Below are 21,011 nucleotides of genomic sequence, written 5' to 3'. Positions count from 1 at the left end.
TATGAATCCACCTGAACCCATCCACAAACTTAGGGGGAAGAGACCAGTGCTTAAGAGAAGAAAGACAGGTGAAGATGTTGGATTAAACAAAGGAAAAGTCACTATAAAGGGACTCAAGATTACTTGTAGCATATGTGGTGCTACATGCCACAACAAGAGGTTTCATGCCTCTCATGTATGCATTATTATTTAATCTTAGCACCTCTGACTTTTATTTTGTAAGTTTTAATACTCAAGTATGATATTACATCATGGTACTAAGAGGAGTAAAAGGGCAGCATGTACAACTCAGCCTTGTGGAGCATCCAACAAGAATGAGGTGAGTGTCTTAATCTACAGGTTTGAAAGAAAATAATGTTGGAACAATCTTGACTCAATGATTCTCATTTCCACATGTTACTAAAAATGACCCACTTGACACAATTGACCCTCAAGTCTTAGAGGAGGATTACTGGGAGATGAACATCTAATAATCATTGATATCACCTGTGTTTTTCCATCATGCATGCTAAATTAGATCTTTGTCCCATAATGCAAGGTTGATCTACTGGGTGGATGCCAGGGTAATGAAGGACATGAGGCACCTGAACAACCTCAACCACATGTACGAATAAATTTGTTAGCCAGCATCAATACATTTATTCATATGCAAAATATGAGTTATCTAGTAAATATTATGCAGGAGCTTAACACATCTCAACAGGGTCTGCGTCACACATCTCAACAAGATTTGCCCAATTTATCACAGGTGAGATCAATTATATTTAATAATATTCATTATTCTGTTATTAATGTATTTAGCACCAACTTTCATAGGAATCAATCAATTCCAATTTGTAGATAATGTCTCCATCATTGCATGTTACAGACATCTCTCAACAAGAGTGCATAGCTCAATGCAAAAAAATAAAAACAGAGGACAAAATGTGGCAAGAGGAAGGAAAAATCACCTGTCAGTTGGAGTGGGAAAAGAACAACAACAACAATAACAACAACTGCATGGCACAACAACAACAACCAGAAGCCCTGTGTTGAGGCCACAAATGAAGGATAAATCATTGGAGGCAAAGGAGAAAGGAGTTTTGGAGAAGAAAAAAAACATATGGAAATTAATTGGAGGCTCTGGTACATCTATACGTGTGGAGAACTTTTGATTAGCTCTTCTCTTTTTATGTGGTGCACATAAAGAAACTAAAGATGTTGTGGGTTTTGAAAAAATATGTACATCTCTTAAAATGTGAAACCAAGTAACAAACAAAATGAATGCAACTGTATTTTTCTTGATGAATTGTGAGTTTTTTTTTTATTTATTTCTCTTTTATTCTTTCTTGATGAATTGTGTTCCTTTATGGAACTCTTTTTGAAATGTGGTGTGCACTGTATACTATATACTAGTATTTCTACATCAAAGTATTTTTTTGAAATGTGGTGTGCACTGGAACAAACATATTGTATATTTTTTTGCAACGTTGGTGTGCATTGTATACTATATTTCCGCATCATAGTTAGTTACTTCCCACATATTTGTGTATTTATTTATGTATAATTCAACTGATATATCTATAACAAGTGAATTTATTCCTTACACTCCACTTTCTTTTGTCCCTTTTTGGTAATTTTCACATGTATCATTTATGTATTTTTGCATGTATTCCAACAGAATGGTGTGTAAGATACAAATATAGTTAAAATTCAGATAACTTGATTATTCGATTGGAATCAAGAAAAGAAATTTAAGAGATAAACAAAAGCATTACATAAACACTTGGAAGGACATGCTAGTGCTTTTCTTAAATTCTGCAATACATGAAAGATAGGCACATATGAGCTACCCTATTTCCCCAAGAATCAGTTGTGTAGCAATGTCAAGCTTCGCACAAACATGTGGAAACTCTAGCACCTTTCGGTGTGGAGGCCCCACCATCTGCCCACTATAGGCGACCTCCGGCTGGTCGGACTCCGAATGAGTCATCTTTGAATGTTACCGACTTCCTAGAATTTCTTAGGTTAATGGTTGTGGAGGAGAAAAAGGAAAGAAGATGATGATTATAAAGTGAAGATACTGATGTGGCAATTGATATAGAGGAGAAGTTGCCATGTGGAGAAATAGTGGAGATGGTGTGGAGTCTGATAAGTGCTTGTGTGATAAGATTGCGAAGCGTTCTTTCCTTATGATGAGCATTACTTTTGTCAAGTTTTAGCGCTAATACGTGTGTATTTATGTACTTTTATGCAGGTTGGGTTGTGAGGCCGATTATTTGTGAAAGAAGCCATTGAAGATTGTTTTACGCATTATTTGGAGGAGATCTTGAGAAGGCTCAAACGCGGAGACATGAGTTAGGTTTAGATGCTAGAATGTGTGCCAACCTCCTTGTATTCGAGCTAAGGCAATGATTCGGAGGGGCAGGAAGACAGTTACATCCTAGTATTCTAGCTTGTGCATATAATGTGACCGTTTATTGAAGAACCAAGATGATCTACGACGTGAACGTGTGCTTGTTTACGTTACCTCGATGAAAGCATGGATTCGGGAGTATTTCAGGCCGGCACTGTAGCAAATCACTGTAGTAGATACTGTTCACAGCCGGCCGAAGAAGGAGCAAAACAGAGGAGCCACACGGGCGTGTGGAAATTCCACACGCCTGTACGTTAATTCCACAGGCCTGTGTGGAATATCCACAGGGGCATGTGGAATCCCAATTCCAACCCTATTTAAGGCCGATTTCAGCCCCGATTTCAACATTTTTTTCTCCATCTTTTCCCCAACTTGAGAGAGGGCTGCGGCTAAGGTTTTGAGACGTATTAGATAGGGATTTGGAGAGGTTTCACTGCTCCAACATTGTCATCTCTTTGGAAGAAGGTTGGTAAGGGAGGCTCCATCGGATTGATTCGGTAAGGCGTATCTTATACCAGACAAGAGGATCTTGCGACGAGTAGAGGACTCTCCACAAGACTATCGCCACGACTATTGAGGGGGTTTTCCTATGGATTGTTTTCTTTTACATTTGATTTCATTATCGTTTGTATTGTGCTCCATGGAGAGCTAAACCCCTAGTGGGTACTTGGGTATTTGTGAACCCTAGGATGTATTAGTTTCATTGAATCTTTTTATCATGCTTTCAATTAATTGATGTTATTGTGAGTTCCAATCTTGAATGCTTGATTGTTTGAATACTCCCTTAGAGTGACACTAGGGTTGAGAGTTCATGTGGTAACCCTTGTGAGTGAGTGACACACCACGAGAATTAGACAAAGCTTGATTGGAGAGGGTTGAGAGGGTGAGTAGAAAGATAGAGGAGCATCCCCTTTCCCCTCCAGTGTGATAGATTCTACCTATATTCCTTGAGTTCTTTGCGGCCATAATAGAGTGAATGAGCTAAGTGATGACTCTCTGCTGGGGCTTAGTTGCGAGTGCAACGGAGTGAAGAGTTGAGGTGATTTTAGCATCTAGGTCTTAATTGTAGTTAGGGACCTTTCTTCTGGACCAAGGGTTAGGTCTACAATTAGGAAGAGATTTATCACTTGGAATCCCCAGAGCTTAATGCAATCCTTCTTACTAGTGCGAGGTTGAGAGGTTGTTCAACCTCTCCTCCGGGACATGTAGAGGATTAGGTTTGGTTAACCCTAGATTCGGGGCAATGCATTAAAGGATGTCTCTGACTCACCATTGCATTAGTTAGGAAGCATAATAGAGAGTTCTTGCACTTGAAACAATTTTCCTAGGCGGATCAATACCAGGGTACCGCATCTTTATCGATTGCCTTGCCTTCTTCTTTACTTTTGCTCTCTTTCGGGTTGTTTTACTTTTGAGAATTGAATCTTGTCACACATATCACTATTCATCTTTCATATAGTTAAGAAGCAAATTAAGTATTTTTATTCCCTTTTCCCTGTGGATACGATACCCCACTCACCTGGGATTTATTACTTCGAGAACTCCGTGCACTTGCTCTCCGATGCCCACATCACTGCATTCTTTCCGGAAAACCCCAATAGCCTCACCGTTGTAACCAAATTAAATGTTAGTGCTCACTTTGATATGTTTTGAATGTTAGTGCTCAAATTGAAATATGACCATAGATTAGTGCTCAATCAAGAATATTACCCTAGTTACAAATATACACTTTTATACTTGTATTGGGTGTATGCATAAATATTCACTTTTGTATGTGTGTTTGTGGTTTATTAACGTAATGTGCAAATTTTTTAAGGTATATTTACGAACACTCTGGGGTTCTGACGTACGTCTGTCCATGCTTGTTGTAAGATGGAAAGCAACCACAAAAGTTTACTTTGAAGTTAAAATTATGATACATAGAACTGCAGACTCAAGTAAATTGAGATCATAAAGAACTCCTTTTTGAAGCATACATTTTTAAATTGCTCAAACTTTGATTGATAATTTTTAGGTGTGAACATTCTATTGAATATCTACTGAAGTCAAACAACCACCAACCTATCTCCAATATTCACTCTTTGAGTATCATAACTTAATATTTTGGTGCAAATTAAGTTGTTCTCCATGCAATAAATCATTTGTAGGAAATTGGTTTCTTTTTATGAACAATGTTAATTAAAGCCTAAATATATGAAAACCTTGGCAGCGTTAGCTGGGGCACATTTGGAGGCTTCGATTTTAAAATTATTCTTAAATCATACAATAGATGTTCAAAATTACATGATCAACCAAACGCATGAAAGTAGTTCTTTTAGTGGAATTAATTTAAGTTGTTTTGAAGAAGTATGTTTGCTAAGACAAGAACTCAGCATCAATCAGTTTTGATTTCAAGTTTAGAATGGAAAAAATATTCAGTTTCAGTAAAGAAATTCTATCCCTTTTCCAGACGACAAATCTATATTTAGATTTTTATATAAATATGTTATAAGTATGTCATAAATATGCAAATATCACTTCATACAACTCCTTGTCCTGGTTTTTCTGGTCTTTATCTCAAAGACTAGAAAAATGAAATTCTTCAATATTCTCCTCCTCCCTCTCATCTTCCTCTCCCCTACCTTTCATATCTGTAATCACCAATTGAGCGCCTTGCCACTTTCTACTGATGGCCGATGGATCATCAATGAGGCTGGTTGAAGGGTGAAGCTGGCTTGCATCAACTGGCAAGGCCATGTTGATACTATGGTGATAGAAGGACTCAACAAACAATCTGTTGATGCAATCACTAAGAAGATTAGCTCTTTAGGATTCAACTGTGTTTGGCTCACCTATGCCATTTACATGCTCACAAATGAGACAAGTAACAACATCACTATCAGGAGTCTCTTCCTCACAATGGTCTTAATGAATCATTGGCAGCCTTTAGTGTTCATATCCCATAGATAATTTGCCTCCTACTCATTGATGTTGTTGGTGTAAAACTCTGGTGTTCAGGATTAGATGGAAGTGTTTGATAAAATGTCAGGGGAGAGAAAGCTAATAGAGAAACCAAGAGAGCATCCGATTGGTAGAGACACACGGGTTGAATAAAAGACTTAGTTATTCATTCCACCAATGAGCAACTGTTCTTTTACAAAATATATATAAACTAAACTAGATAAAGTAAACAGCACAAAACACATCTCCTATTGGCCCATACATCCTCCCATGCTTCTATTGGCCATACTTAAACTTAGGAACCATGCCCATTTTTTGGGCACTAACCCTTAGGGGCCGTTTGGTTCGTGGTAATAACATATTACCACGTAACGAGATTACTATAGTCATATGAGTGGGCATGTTATATGGTTGGGAATATTACGGTAATTTAATATAACCATGTTTGGTTGGGAACTCTTACTACCAGGAATAGTTCATTTCTGTGTTTGGTTGTCATGGTAATCAATTTGTTAAAATATAAAAAGTTATAAGATACCATGGTAATCCAAGATAGACACCAAATTTGGTGGTAATATGATTACCACTTTCTTGGTAATATTTATAAGTTGGTAATGTGATATTACCATCCACATTACCACCGGTGCAATGTCAAACGTAGTAATATTTTCAAATTACCACGTAACACATGGTAATCTTTCTACATTACAGCGAATGCAATTAATGCAGCCCAATACAAAATTGCTTAGTTGACTGACTGAGCTTACACAGCTCGCAGCACCACTCGTGTACGTGAATAGCACCTTGTGAGACCCCATGCCTCCATGCCAACCTCGACACTGCGCATTACCCCTTGCTGCCACTTTAGCTGGTGTGCCATGCGTTCAATCACATCCCAACATATGCATTCAAGGTTAAATATTTACTAACATTTCAATATTATTTTCATTCTCTAAAAGCCATGATGTTGTTTCTCTTTTACAGGCTGTGGTTGATAGTTTACCAAGGAACAATGTAATGGTAATATTAGACAACCATATAAGCAAGCCAGAATGGTGTTGTGGAAGAGAAGATGGTAATGGCTTCTTTGGAGATTTGTATTTCAACCATGATGAATGGATTAAATTGTTGACAAAGATGGCAACAATGTTCAACGGTGTCACTAATGTCATTGCCATGAGCTTAAGGAATGAGCTCAGTGGTCCTAGAGAAAACCCTATCGACTGGTTCATGTATGTCTTCTATGTTCTAATTACTCTCATGTCAATAAAGTCAAAACTCCATTGATTGGGCCGTTTGAAGATACATGCAGAGAGGCGGAGAGGCAGTGCATGAAGCAAACAAGAATGTTATTGTTATAATGTCTGGATCAAACTTTGACACTAACATGACATTTCTAATTAACCAGACAGTGAATCTAAGCTTTAAAGGAAAGCATGCATTATAGGTTTATTGGTATAGCTTCAGTAATCGTGGAGAATGGAAATCTGGCAACCCAAAACAAGTATGTAGATGTATAGCAGGAAATGTAATGCGAAAAGCCAGTTTCCTACTAGGCCAATGCTTTCCCTTATTTATGAGTGAGTTTGGTATTGATCAGTGGGGAGTGAACATTGAGGATAAATGATATTTGCCTTGTGTTTTATCAGTCCTCGCCAAACTTGATATGGACTGGGCTCTATGGACATTGGAAGGAAGCTACTACACAAGGCAAGGCCAAGTTAGCACTGATAAGACTTACTCAGTTTTATCCTATGATTAGGTAAGTGTTAGGAATCAAACCTTCTTGATAGTACTTTCATCACATCAATCTCCATTGAGAGGTATACATACATACATACACACTATTTTCTTAATTATAAAATAGTGATTTATTTTATGATTTTGTGCAGGACCTAGAATTGAGGAGGCTACACGGTACAAAATGAAATACCACCCATTGATAGGAAAGTATGTTAAGAGCCAATGATGGAAATCAAGTGATGTTGGGACCTTGCAATGAAATTGAAGCATGGGTTTACAATGAAAAAGAGTTGGCAGAAAGGATCATTAACTTTGTGCATTGAAGCTTATGGGGATGGACAAGCAGCAAAACTTGGGATCATTGTGGAGGACCTACTTCAAAATGGAGCATGATTTCTTCAATGATGCAGCTTTCTTCCCAGCTGGTGACTTCTGGTAACAATACTTTGTGCTTGGATGTTGGATCTGATGGTCGAACTCTTGTCACAAATCGATGTTTATGCCTGGATAGGAGCCCTAAGTGTGATCCTGATTCTCAATTGTTTAGGCTGGTCACTAGCACAAGGAAAACCATTAGCATGAATAGTTAGTTTCATGGAGAAAATTATTGGTTTTGGCAAAGAAGGGAACATTGTTTTTCTTTTCATTTTAATTTAATGAAATTTCTGCAAGAATGAATAAGTGGTTTATGTGGGTTGGCAAAGTTGTCTTTCGATGAAAGCTATTATTATTGTTGAAAAGGTGTTCAAAAAACTCTAGAGTATAAAGGCGAAATTTTAAATTGTTGACTTGAGATTTTGTGTACCCTTTGAAGTTCTGACCATTTGGTTAATGCTTGAGTAGTCAAGTGACTGATGGGTGGTATACTCCAAGAGGTTAAGGTTATTATGCTTTGTTTTTGGTTTGTACGAGGTAACATACTTTTAGTAATGTACCTTAGCTATCGGTAAGAGTGTTTTCTTTGCTCTTTATACTAGGTATCACTAGCATTATGAGATCTAAGAAGGTTATCTAAAATTAAGACTATATCCCTTCTCCTCTCTTGCTTTCTTCTTGTCGTTGTGCCTTTTTCTTCTCTAGTCTCTTCATAGGTCACTGGAACTCAACACAACAATGTTATTAGAGCTATGGAAGGGAGCAGTTCTTTGGCCAGGACAAGTCAAGCAAGTGTTCCATTGTTTAAGGTTTATCTGCATGGTGTTTGGAGCCTACACATGAAGACTCTTCTTAGGTCCTAGACACTCTAGGACTTGGTGGAGAGTGGTATCAACACATCTATGGATGAAACTCAGATGAGCGCGCTCTTGGAGAAAGATGCAAGGGCCTTGAATTTCATTCAGCAGGCCCTCGATGCATGAGAAGACCATCACAAAGTTGTTTGAAGCTTAAACGACAAAGGACATGAGACTTGTTGAAGATGAAGCACCAAGGTAGCTCCAAAATAGTTGCAGTCAAGTTCCATACACTGTGACAGGAGTTTGAAATCACCGAGATGAAGAACACAGAGACTACTCAAGACTATATAAACTGGATCTTGTCCCTAGTTTATCAGATCCACACATTTGGAGATACAATAACAGATCAGACGGTTGTTGGAAGGGTATTGCGAAGCCTGATTCTTAGGTTTCATCATGTCATCTCCTCGATCATTGAAGCACAAGACCTCACCACATTCACTCTGGAATAACTAGGACGATCTCTACGTGCTTATGAAGCTCGTCTTAATATATATGAAGATAATACTACTGAAGAAAAAGCCTTTGAGGCCAGAGCAACTATTGGTGACCATGCTTAGGCCTAGTTCTCATGGCAAAAAGGAATGGTCGTCGTGGAGGTGCGTTCCCAAGAAGGTTTAGAGGTTGTGGATGAGGTCGGTACGACGAGGCCAGAGGCTCTCAAGTTGGTAGAGGATATGTTTAGTGCCATCATTGCAAGAAATATGGGCATGTAAAAGCCTTGTGCTTGTATAAAGAAGCAGCTAATATAGTTGAAGAAGTCGAAGAAGGTATGTTGTTCATGGCTGGTAATGAGACCGGCATAGAAGAGGACTCAGTATAGATGTTGGATAGCGGGTGCTCCAATCATATAATAGGCACCCGAGAGCTGTTTCAAGACTTTGATTTCTCAATTCAACAAATTGTTCGACTAAGGGATAATAAGGAGCTTGAAGTTGCTAATGTTGGAACATTCATTTTACCATCCAGCATCAGACAGATTAAGCTACTAAACCAAGTTCAATATGTCCCAAAACTGGTGTGAAACTTACTTAGCATTCTCAAACTACTTTAAACTGGGTACAAAGTTGTTTTTAACGATGAAGCATGCACCATAGAAGACCAAAATACTGGGCTCACAATTGCCAAAATCGGGATGACCAAGCACAGGCTGTTTCCCTTAACAAGTAATGATGTAAGCATCGCCAATGTTGCTCTCACTCTGCATGAACTCTCTATTTTGTGGCACAGAAGATATAGGCATCTGAACTATAAAAGCATGCAATTGCTCTCATAGAGTGAGTATGTGCATGGCTTGCCTAGCATAAATTCTACAGGGTTGTGTGAAAGTTGCATCAAGGGCAAATAGATATGACATTCCTTTCCAACCTTTGGTGCTAAATGCGCAAACTCACCATTAGAGTTTTTGCATGGAGACCTGTGTGGCCTTATGCAAACAATGACGTGTGGAGGGTGTTAATATTTGTTCCTTTTGACTGATGACTTTACAAGATATAACTAGGCTTTCTTTCTTTAGAGTAAAGCTCAAACATTTCAACAGTTTCAAAAGTTCAAGCTCATGGTTGTGTGAAAGTTGCATCAAGGGCAAATAGATAAGACATTCCTTTCCAACCTTTGGTGCTAAGTGCGCAAACTCACCATTGGAGTTTTTGCATGGAGACCTGTGTGGCCTTATGCAAACAATGACGTGTGGAGGGTGTTAATATTTGTTCCTTTTGACTGATGAATTTACAAGATATAACTAGGCTTTATTTCTTTAGAGTAAAGCTCAAACATTTTAATAGTTTCAAAAGTTCAAGCTCATGGTTGAAAAACAATATGACAGACCTATCAAAGCTCTTAAAACAGACCGTGGGGGAGAGTTCCTATCACTGGAGTTTAAAACATTTTGTAAACACCATGGCATCGCATGATAGCTCATTGTTTCATTCTCATCGGAGCAAAATGGTGCCACGGAATAGAAAAACAGGACAGTGCTGGAGATGGGTCTATGTATGATGAAGGAAATGAATGTCCTAAATTCTCTCTAGGTTGAGGCAACATCAACACCACTGTACTTGCTCAATCGCTCCCTAACTTAAGCCATTGAAGGATGAACACCATATAAAGCTTTAACAAGTACAATACCTACTGTAACCCATCTGAGGGTATTTTGTTGTATTGCCTTCCTTCTTACAAACTTGCAGCAAAGGAGGAAACTCAATGATAAATCTAAGAGAATGGTGTTCATCAGATATAGTGATGAAACAAAATTGTACCGATTGTTAAACCCTACATCTTGAAGAGTTATCATCTGCAAAGATGTTGAGTTTCTTGATAATCAACCTCGGAACTGGGAAGAGAGCATTGGAAATTCAACACTAGTGAGCAAAGCTATAATAGTTTTTGTCGAAGCTCCAATAGTGATAAGCACATTGAATGAAGAAACACAAGTGATGCCGATTGGCACAACAATCGAGTCCAATGGAAACACTACAGATTCTAACCCAACTGTAGCAAGATATCGAGCATCGGAAACCATCTACAACTCGTGCTCATTTGCACTAACGGCTGCAAATCCACTGACATTTGAAGAAGCTACTCAATATGAAGCCCGAAGGTCGCTAATAAGCGCTAAACTAACCATATTTTTTATATCATTTACATGCATTTAGCATGAAATTTTACTTGTTTAGCACCTTATGAGTATGAAATTGCATTTTTTTGTTCACAATGACCCTTATTTATGTTTTAGTAATAAAGAAATGAATTTGAGGATGTTTTGAAGCAAAATGAAGTAAGTAGCTAAATTAAGGCTACACCACGACTCACAACGGCCTTTATGGCAACTCATCACGCCCGTTGTCTATACTTACCACATCCATGATCAAGCTATGGCAGCATGAACTCACCGATAGCAACATAGAAGCCACAACGACCATTGTGAAGACCATCATGGCCGTTGTCAAGGCACATAATGCCAAAGAGTATGCCAGGACATGACTTGGAGCCCAAGCAACAACTTACCCACAACGGGTATCACATCTCCCTTGGTAAGGGAGTGGAGGAGGCAATTACTATAAATACCCTAGTTTTCTCTAAATTCGGGAAGAATCTTTCACCGAGGAAGCTAGGACGGCCAGATTTCTTGAGATCTGAGTGGCAGGAGATGGTGTGTCTTCCATATTCCAATGGATTCTAATGGATTTCTCAAGAGTACGTCAATGAGCATCAATAGAGAAGATTACGCATGATAGGCATCTTCAAAGATCATCATCAAAGGGACGTGAGTGACACACGTCATCCAGACAATCATGGGATCCTCTATTCCCCAACCTTCAGAGAACTATTAGAGTGATTTAGTCTAGGAATACATTAAATGGTTATTTATTCTTTATTTGGTCTTGTGGCTCTCTTGTGCATTGATGCTTTGCTTTTTATGATCCATAAAACCTAATTCAAGGGAAATTGTATGTCTAGGTCCCTCGGTTATTATTTATGAATCTTGATTGACTAATATAAATTGTTCTAGTTATCATAATCATTGCATCTTCTTAATTGCTTATTATTGTTGATGTGGATGAGGAGGATATACCCTCATATTGATGACACCCATGCCATGACAGATATATGCATGTTCTAAGAGGTTAGGCATAGCTAGGCTTCCGGATTAGGGATTGATTAGTCCTTAGGCTTAGGGTTTTATTGGTCTTTTCTCATGGGATTCCCACACTTAAGTCAAACATAGGAGGCTAGGGTGGAAGAGATTCCATCTTAAGTTTCTAGTTATTTAGACCTAGTCGTCATGGTTTATTGGGACTAGTAGGCCTTTGAAATCCCCCGATTCGATCCTAGAACACGACTAACACTTAACGCCTATCAGAGTTAATAATCAAGATACCTATAGTATATACTCCCAACTCCTACTAAGTGTGCTTAACGACGTCTCCAATTGTATTGTTTAATAGTGTTGTACAATTAAATTAAAGAAATAGCATAAACGATTAGGCTATTAATTAAGTGAAAAAGAAGTAATAGGAGCCTCTTGCCGTTCCTGGGGAAATACGACCACTATGTTCATCCACGAGATATTACTTGACGATCCGTACACTTGTGGTATAATTGATCAATTGTAGTATTAAGTGCATACTTGCATGGTTATATATTTGCATAAATATGCACACCCATAACGCACCCATTAGTCGCTATGCAGGAAGAGCTCCAATCTATTCACATAAACCAGACCTGGGATCTTATCGCCAGGCCAGAAGGGAAAAACATTATGGGAGTTAAATGGGTGTATAAGTCTAAGTGCATGCTAGTGGCTCACTATACAAATGAAAGGCCTGAATGGTAGCTAAGGGGTATTCGCAATGACAAGGAATTCACTACAAGGAGGCATTTTCACTAGTCTCAAGGACGGAGATTTTAAGAGTGTTCCTCACTATCACAACACAAAAGAAATGGCTGGTGATGCAGCTTGATGTGAAATTGGCTTTCCTTAATGGAGATTTGAGAAAAGAGGTATAGATTTAATAGCCGAAGGTTTTGTTGTGCGGGGAAGGAGAATAGGTCTATAATTGAACAAAATACTCTATGGGCTTAGACAAGCACAGAGGGTGTGGTACTATAAGAATGACATTATTTTGGGTCACTGTGATTTTAGAGAAGTAGTTGTGAACCTACAGTTTATCACTAAGGAGATGAAACTTCAGATATGTTACTGTTGTGTCTTTATGTGGATGATATCATATACATGGGGTCGTCTACAAGAATGTTGGAGGAATTCAGACATAACATGATGGATAAGTTCGAGACGACGAATCTAGCTCCTTTACAATATTTTTTGGGATTGGATATTCAACAACAAGAAGGTTTTATCCATGTGAGCCAAAAATGATATGTTGAGGAATTGTTGCACAAAGGAGGAATGTTGAATTCTATGAATGTAGCAACTCCATTAAATATCAACAAGAAGCCTCAATTGGATGATGGATCCGGGAGAATAGATGAAAGAATCTTTCAAAGCATGATTGGCAGTCTCATATATTTAGCACACACCAGACCAAACCTAGCATTTGTGGTTAGCTTGGTATCTTGTTACATGAATGCACCAACAAAGACTCAAATGGGAGTAATGAAGCATATACTGAACTATATTTCGGGACTATTTAGCTGGGAATTAAGTATAATCATTTCCATAGTTTGGTCTAGTTGGTTTTGTCAATAGCGATTTGGGTGCATGTATAGATACCTGGAGGAGGACTACTGACTAGGTATATAGTCTCAGTTCTGGGTTGATCGCATGGAATTCAAAGAATTAGGATTCTACTAGACTTTCAAGCACAGATGACGAGTACATGGTGGCGAGTGTAGTTCCATACCAAGATATTTGGCTTTGGTGACTTTTGTCCAAATTGGGTGTTGATCAGCTAAGACCAACTATCAACTACTGTGACAACCAATCAACTATCTCCATCACAAAAAATCCCGCTATGCATGACTGAACAAAGCACATAGATCTTCACTATCACCATAGTAGGGAGCTTGTAGCAGATGGACTTTTGTGGTATAGATGAGCAAGTGGTAGATGTGTTGATGAAGTCACTTTCGGCTTACAAGTTTGAATTCTTCAAAGAAAATCTAGGAGTTATGAATAAGAAGTCATGTTTAAAAAGTTTTTAGAACTTTGGAGTATAAAGGCCAAGTTTGGAATTGTTGACTTGAGAATTTTGTGTCTCTTTTGAAGTTCTAATAGTTGGGTCAATATTTGAGTGGTCAAATCACTAACAGGTTGTATACTCCAAGAGGTTAAGATTACTATGCTTTGGTTTTGGTTTGTATGAGGTAACATACTTTTAGTACTATACCTCAGCCATTTGGTAGAGTGATATCTTTGCTCTTTATATTATGTATAACTAGTATTATGAGTCCTCTCTTACTTTCTTCTTACTGCTGTGCCTCTTTCTTCTCTAGTATCTTCACAGGTCACTAGAGCTCACCACAACAATTATTGGCACATTTGGCCAAGTTCATCTCAATTACATGTAGGGCATATGCAATTTAAGTGTAGGCTCTACATGCTTTCTCCTTGTCTTTTAGTTCATATAATTTAAACACTTCTACATAGATAAGAAATTAAAAATTTTACAACTTAGCAACAGAAATGAATGGGAAAGAAAATGACAAAATAAATAAAGCAAGGCATTGATGTGATGAAAAATATTCAAACATGTTGTCTGCCTGCTAATGATGTAAGAAAGTTAGACAATTATCAACAATAAAAGGATATAAACTCAAATAAGAAGATAAATATCTTTTGAGGGGAAACAAATTTTGAAATCAATCAACTCTAGTATGAACAAACCAAGAACCTATTAACAAACTTACATCTATCCTAGTAATAAAAAGATGAAAAATCACATTCCTGATTCCATCTTAAGCAGCTGTTTAACTTAGGCATCCAGAAATTGCCCTTGCACCTAGCATTCTTGGGAGACATGTTACTTTCTTTCTTCTTTTTTGATAGAAAATTCATTCAGTTTGGATGATCATCAGGGTTTCTACCAAGAAAGGGACTACTAACTTGTCTAACTTCAATCTTCAGACACTTTAATAATTATCAACATATTTCATTTGGATTCAATGACAAGGATTTATCTTGATACTAAGGAGAGATAGATTTTCACATCAAAAGGTTGGGGCCATCCATGGGGATGCTTACAAAATTCTATGAATATCTATCATGGTAAGGAGCAAGTGTAACCTCTACCTTTCCTCACATTAGAAGAACATATTAAAGCTTGATAGTTTCCTAAAGCATGAAGAAAATCATTCTCTTTGAAACTTATCATCACTTCCAAAAAGGGTAAAGCCCAATCAGAAATATTGAGCTCTTAAAAAGAAGATCAAGGTGTTAACCCAAGTTCTTCATGATATTAAGTAGCAAGCATCTCGATTGCAAGTCTTATAACTGAGAAGAATGTCCTGGGAAGATCTAGAGAATTCTTAGCCATATAGACCTCCAGTTCTAGAGGCAAGGCTCAAGTAATAAGTATAGCAAAACCAACCCAGATAACTAGCTAGTGGCATAGATTTATTCAAATGTTGACTCGAGTCCTCCCATTAACTCCAAGCTAGCTTAACAAGGGAGAAATAGACAAGCAAAGAAAAACATCTATAATAACTTGTTATTTATCTAAAGATATTTGATAAGTACGCAAGTGTATGTGCCGATCATGTAATAATAGTGTGTGTAAAGCAGAGTATCGATCCACAGGGAAGAAAGAGAATACTAGTAATAATCTTGATTCTGAAAATTAGCCTAATCGATCAAATGATGTGTGTGTGAACAAAAGAGAATAAAGATAATAAATACAGAAATAAAGTCGGAGAAAAATTAAGGGAAGAAATGATGTATGGCATTGTATCTTTCTACGGTTATGAAGTATAGGATAAAGGTTATTTAGGTATGCAAGCCTATTTGAACCGAGAGGTTTTCAAAATTATACCAAACCTCCCATTCGAGGGTGAAGCATAACTGAATCAGTGCAGAGTTGATACAAACATTATCACAATGGCATTAACACTCTATGAAACCTCATTATGAGATAATGATGATCTATTTAGTAGATAATCTCCCTTGTGAAGAGAGATTATCCCTAATCTAAACACAAAGTAGAGTAGTCATTTCTCCTAAAATTTACTCCACATGATTACACAGAGATAATAATTAACTCACTCCGGAGAATTGAGGGAGTCGGAGTCTCCAAAATACCCTATACCCAGGCTTACTCATAATTTCCTCTAATCACGGCATGTCTATGCTAGGTGAGAATTTCTTCTCGTCACAAAGCACACCAAGTATGATGGTTAGGGCTTTCGTCTCATTAACAATCAAGAATTCAAACATGTGATTAGATTTATATAGAATGGATTTCAATAAGGAAAACAATTAAATCATGAAGATCCAACAACCAATGTCAAAACATAAACCCTAGAGTTCAACTATGCCCAAACGTCTAACAAATTAGCACTCCATTAACATAGGGCAAGCATCCCAGATGCAAGACACAGGAGGAAACATAGAGAGTATGGAAACCTCTTTCTTAATTGTGCCATAGGACGTTTGCTTGAGACACCTCAATAAAGCTTCCACGCACACTGTCAAGGTGAAATTGATAGGCTATGATCTCCTCTCCCTTTGAATGTAGATTCAAATCTCCTTTAGAATCATCCCTTGAGCCTTGGAGATTTATCTCCATTCTTCCTTAACTTCACCTCCATGAATAGCCCCAACGAAATCCAAAGAATGACCTAAAAATCCTCATCTTATCTATTTATTACCGTCTTCTTATGGGCTACTTACTGGCGTAAGGATGTAGCCGTAATGGAGCTAGAGAAGATGGTCTCAAGTCTTACAAGAACACTTAAGGTTGTAAGTTATGTTTGTAAGGTCTTCTGTTTGTGTTACTGTCCAGCTTATGGCTGTAAATACTGAACCGCAAACTTCATTGTGCTGCTTCTTGCGACTGCCTTTACAGGCATAAGCTGTGGTCATAAACTCCTCTGGATGGTCTTTATCGGCATCCTTACGGGTGTAAGCCTTGCTTGTAAGGTCCTCTGGTTTGGCTCTGGCTCCTCCTTATGTGATAAGCATGCCACATGGTTCTCTGGAAAGTACTCACTACAGTAAGATAGGTCGTAACGCTACCCATAAGTCACCCAGTTTTTCTTGTCTTTAGTCAAATGATGCCGAGAGAGCTTTAACTTCTTCATTTAAGGTCTAGAATACTTGTTTTGGTTCTTTCTTATCTGTAATTGTTACTTGAAGCCTAAGAATGTGAAACACACTAGATTTAGCGTCGAATTCCATAATATGATTCTAACACAAGCCAAATGAGTGTACAAAATGATGTAAAATACGTTAACATTGTAGACTCATCAATATTATATGCCCTTCTTATAGCAGAGTTTAGCCAATGTAGTTCAAAATCTACAATAGCCCATGATATATATTATGTACTTGGCAATCCTTGTTAATGCATATATGTGATCTGCAAGTGCACGGGTTATTCAAGTAATAAAGTGTTCATAAATTTATAGGATGTAGATCTTATGAGAACTAATGCTTTTCTACTATTATCTAGTCGATTAGACGATTAAGTTTTTTAAGGACTAATAAAATGTGACAGGGACAAAAGTGAACACACTGATCAAGTAGTAATAGTGTGCATAAAGGTAGGGTATCGATCCACAGACAAGATTGAGTTTCCAAGTACTAATTCCTATCCAAAAATTAGCCTAAATGAAAATAGTGATGTGTGTGAACAATAATAAAGAGTGAAAATAAAGAATTCAAGTAGTTGAGAAATCCAAGGAAAAAGAGATGCATGGGAATAGTATCTCCCTAAGGTTTGTTAAGTTCAAAACAAAGGTTGAAAAAGCATGCAATACTATTTAAATTGAGAGATTTCTTAAAGTATACTAAACCCATCATGCAAAAGTGAATAAGTAACTAATTCAGTATAGTATTGATACATATCACTATAAGAAATGTGAGTATTTGATAAGTGTCTAAATATAGGTATTTTCATATATGTATCGTATACACTTTGCATGTATTTTGCAAGTTTTGATGCCCGTTTTGTGCTTAATCATCTACAATTTGCTTTGTAGGCACAAGAAAGCCATGGAGAACAAGATGATACTATTTGGGCAAAAAGAGAAGAAAACAGCAATATCATACCATCCAGTACGGAGGCCGTATGCACTGAAGCAGTGGGATGGTTTGAAGCTGTCTGCCTAGAATTTCATACCACCCCCGTACCTCCTAGTATGGAGGGGTTTTTGAGTGTTATATGGCCCCCATACGACCCCCTATAGACCCGTATGCCGTGGGGGGTATAAAAGTAGACTTTTAGGGCAGAACAAAGGGACTTTTCTAGATAGATTTTGGGAGGCTACTTGGGAGGCTTTGAGTGACCTTGGGAAGAAGAAGAAGGGCAAGGAAACAAGGAGATCATCAAAGGACAAGGTCAAGGGCTCTCAAGGCAAGAAGGCAACATCATTCAAATGGGAGATCAACCACGATTTGAAGGAAGAAGATCTGCGGCTAGAGGAAGTGTCATTCGGCATTCCTTTGGTGGGGGAAGCGTCATTTGGCACATTCTCTACCTCCTCCTCCACCATTTCATCTAGGAAGTGTCATTTATGCTTTTTCTTTGTGTTTTGCTTGATTGTGTTGTTTGTTGTGGGATGATGACACACTAGACCCCCATGGCCACCGGGTGTTAGTGAACCTTAAGGGGGTTTTATCATGTATTTTAGATGATTACTTGTTAATTCCATGCTTGGGTTATTTTGAGATTTAATCCATTGTTTTCATGCTATGTGCTACACTAAGGAGAAATCCGTAGCTCTTTGATGAGTGATGCATGTAGATGTAACCTGCTCGCATGTATTAGACCATGAATGGATTAGAAGGGGATACTTGTATCATCATGCCTAGAAATTGGGTGTTGGTAGCCCTCCATGTTAGGTTTGAGCCGAAGAAGAGTAGGTTTACTCCTATTTGAGATTTCCTTGTACTTAATGCAATCGTAGGAATGTGGATTTGGAAGAAATTCCTATCAAGGTTCGTATGGGATTAGGGTTCAATCGCCGAGAAATTGGGATTGTTCTAATCTAGAAATCTCTTGGTCCAATTTACCCTTGCATCTTTTGATCATCATCCATGTTTTGTGATAACCCCTCAAGTGGATCCACATCCATAGGCCTTTGTATTACATTGATTTTCTTGCTTGCTCATTGCTTGTTCTCTCTAATTTGTTGGTAATCTTGTATTTAGTTTTAATTGCATCTAATAGAGTAAACCCCATCACTTGAGATCTTAGGCTAGATAATATCTCAAGAAGGAGTAATAGGAGATCCTTAGCCCCGTGGAATACGATCCTCGTGTCTTCACACGAGGTATTACTTGGCGATCCCGTACACATGCGTGGAAGAAATCAAGTTTTTAGCACCGTTGCCTGGGATCTTTAAGGAATTCTAGGAAACTTTTAGATTATTACTCTAGCCATTTTACTATTTACTCATTTTTATCGTTATTTTTCTTTTTCTTTGATCTTAACTTTCTACCATTTTATGGTTTCTTTTCTTTTCTTTTCTTCTGACCTTAATAATTCAATTCATTTTCCAATCCTTTCTGTGTAGTCCATCTCGAGAGTGCAACATGGCTAATCCAAACATTGAGTTAGAAGGCTCCATATATAGATTGGAAGGCTGGATTAATTGACAAACTCAACAACATTTTTCACACCCTTCAAGCAACTATTTATACATGTTTCAGCTACCAAGGGATTCTAGCTTATCTAGTGAATGTGGCAGCTGGCACATAGTTTGAAACCTTTATGGAAAATGGAACACCATCAGTGATTGGATGAAGTAATTTGCCAATTGAACAGTTTGTTTTGACTACTGAGGGCCAACAGTTTGCTACCATAAATCCCACCCTGGGGAACCGTGCCAAAATGGGCTATGTGTTAGCAAAGGTACAGGAGTCTGACTTGGAGCATATGAATGGAGAACAAGAAGGTCTAGAGAATGATGCTGAATGTTTTTAGTAGCGTGTCCATGGTACAAACAACAGTTCAGATGAGAGTTTGGGGTCTGTAGAAGAAACAGGGTCTGAACAGGGAGATGGGCTATGAAATAGAGGTTTGATGCCAACAACTGTGGAAGCACAAAATTTGGAGTTGAAAACACTCCCTGAGCATCTTGAGTATGCCTTTTTTGGAGAGAGTACACAGCTTCTAGTTATCATCTCTTCAAACCTAACAATTAAGCAAAAGAAAGGATTGGTGGATGTGCTAAAGAGGCACAAGAGAGTGATTGCTTGGAAGATAGCTGACATAAAAGTGATAAATCCATCTGTTTGCACTCAAAAAATTCTAATGATGGATGAACACAGACCCAAAGCATTGCCACAAAGAAGACTCAATCCAAATATGAAGGAAGTGGTAAGGGCCAAAATCATCAAACTTCTCGATGCGGGCATTATCTATCTGATATCAGACAGTGAGTGGGTAAGCCCAGTGCAAGGGGTTCCAAAGAAAAGGGGAATGACTGTGATCACCAATGACAAAAATGAGTTAATCCCAACTCGAACAACTACCTGGTGGAGGGTATGCATCGACTATAGAAAATTGAACGATGCCACCCAAAAAGATCATTTTTCCTTACCATTCATTGACCAGATGCTGGAGCGATTAGTTGGACATGCCTACTATTGCTTTTTGGATGGGTTCTCTGGTTATTTCCAAATTCCCATCGCCCCAGAAGACCAGGAGAAGACCACGCTCACTTGTCCGTATGGCACATTTGCTTATGGCCACATGCCTTTCGGGCTATGTAACACCCCAGCCACCTTTCAGAGATGCATGATGACTATTTTTGAGGACATGGTGGAAGATTTTATGGAAGTGTTTATGGATGATTTTTCCGTCTTTGGTGATTCATTCGAAGTGTGCCTCAAGAACCTTGAACGGGTCCTTATTCGATGTGAAGAAACTAACCTCGTGCTAAGTTGGGAGAAATGCCATTTCATGGTTCAAGAGGGAATATTCTTGGGTCACAAAATCTCAAAATAAGGAATTGAGGTGGACAAGGGAAAGATTTCCACCATAGAAAAATTACCACCTCCAAATTCTATAAAGGCC

The 21,011-nt window shown here is 38.1% G+C and overlaps 1 pseudogene; it reads left to right on the top strand.

Annotated features, from left to right (window-relative positions):
* The first annotated feature begins 251 nt into the window (after positions 1-251).
* On the top strand, positions 252-19,916 carry LOC120259921 (annotated as a pseudogene).
* The last annotated feature ends 1,095 nt before the right edge of the window (positions 19,917-21,011 follow it).

This window comes from Dioscorea cayenensis, chromosome 5 (assembly GCF_009730915.1).
Source record: "Dioscorea cayenensis subsp. rotundata cultivar TDr96_F1 chromosome 5, TDr96_F1_v2_PseudoChromosome.rev07_lg8_w22 25.fasta, whole genome shotgun sequence".
Taxonomy (NCBI): domain Eukaryota; kingdom Viridiplantae; phylum Streptophyta; class Magnoliopsida; order Dioscoreales; family Dioscoreaceae; genus Dioscorea; species Dioscorea cayenensis.
Note: the sequence above shows the minus strand (reverse complement) of the source record. Positions and strands in the feature narration are given on the sequence as shown.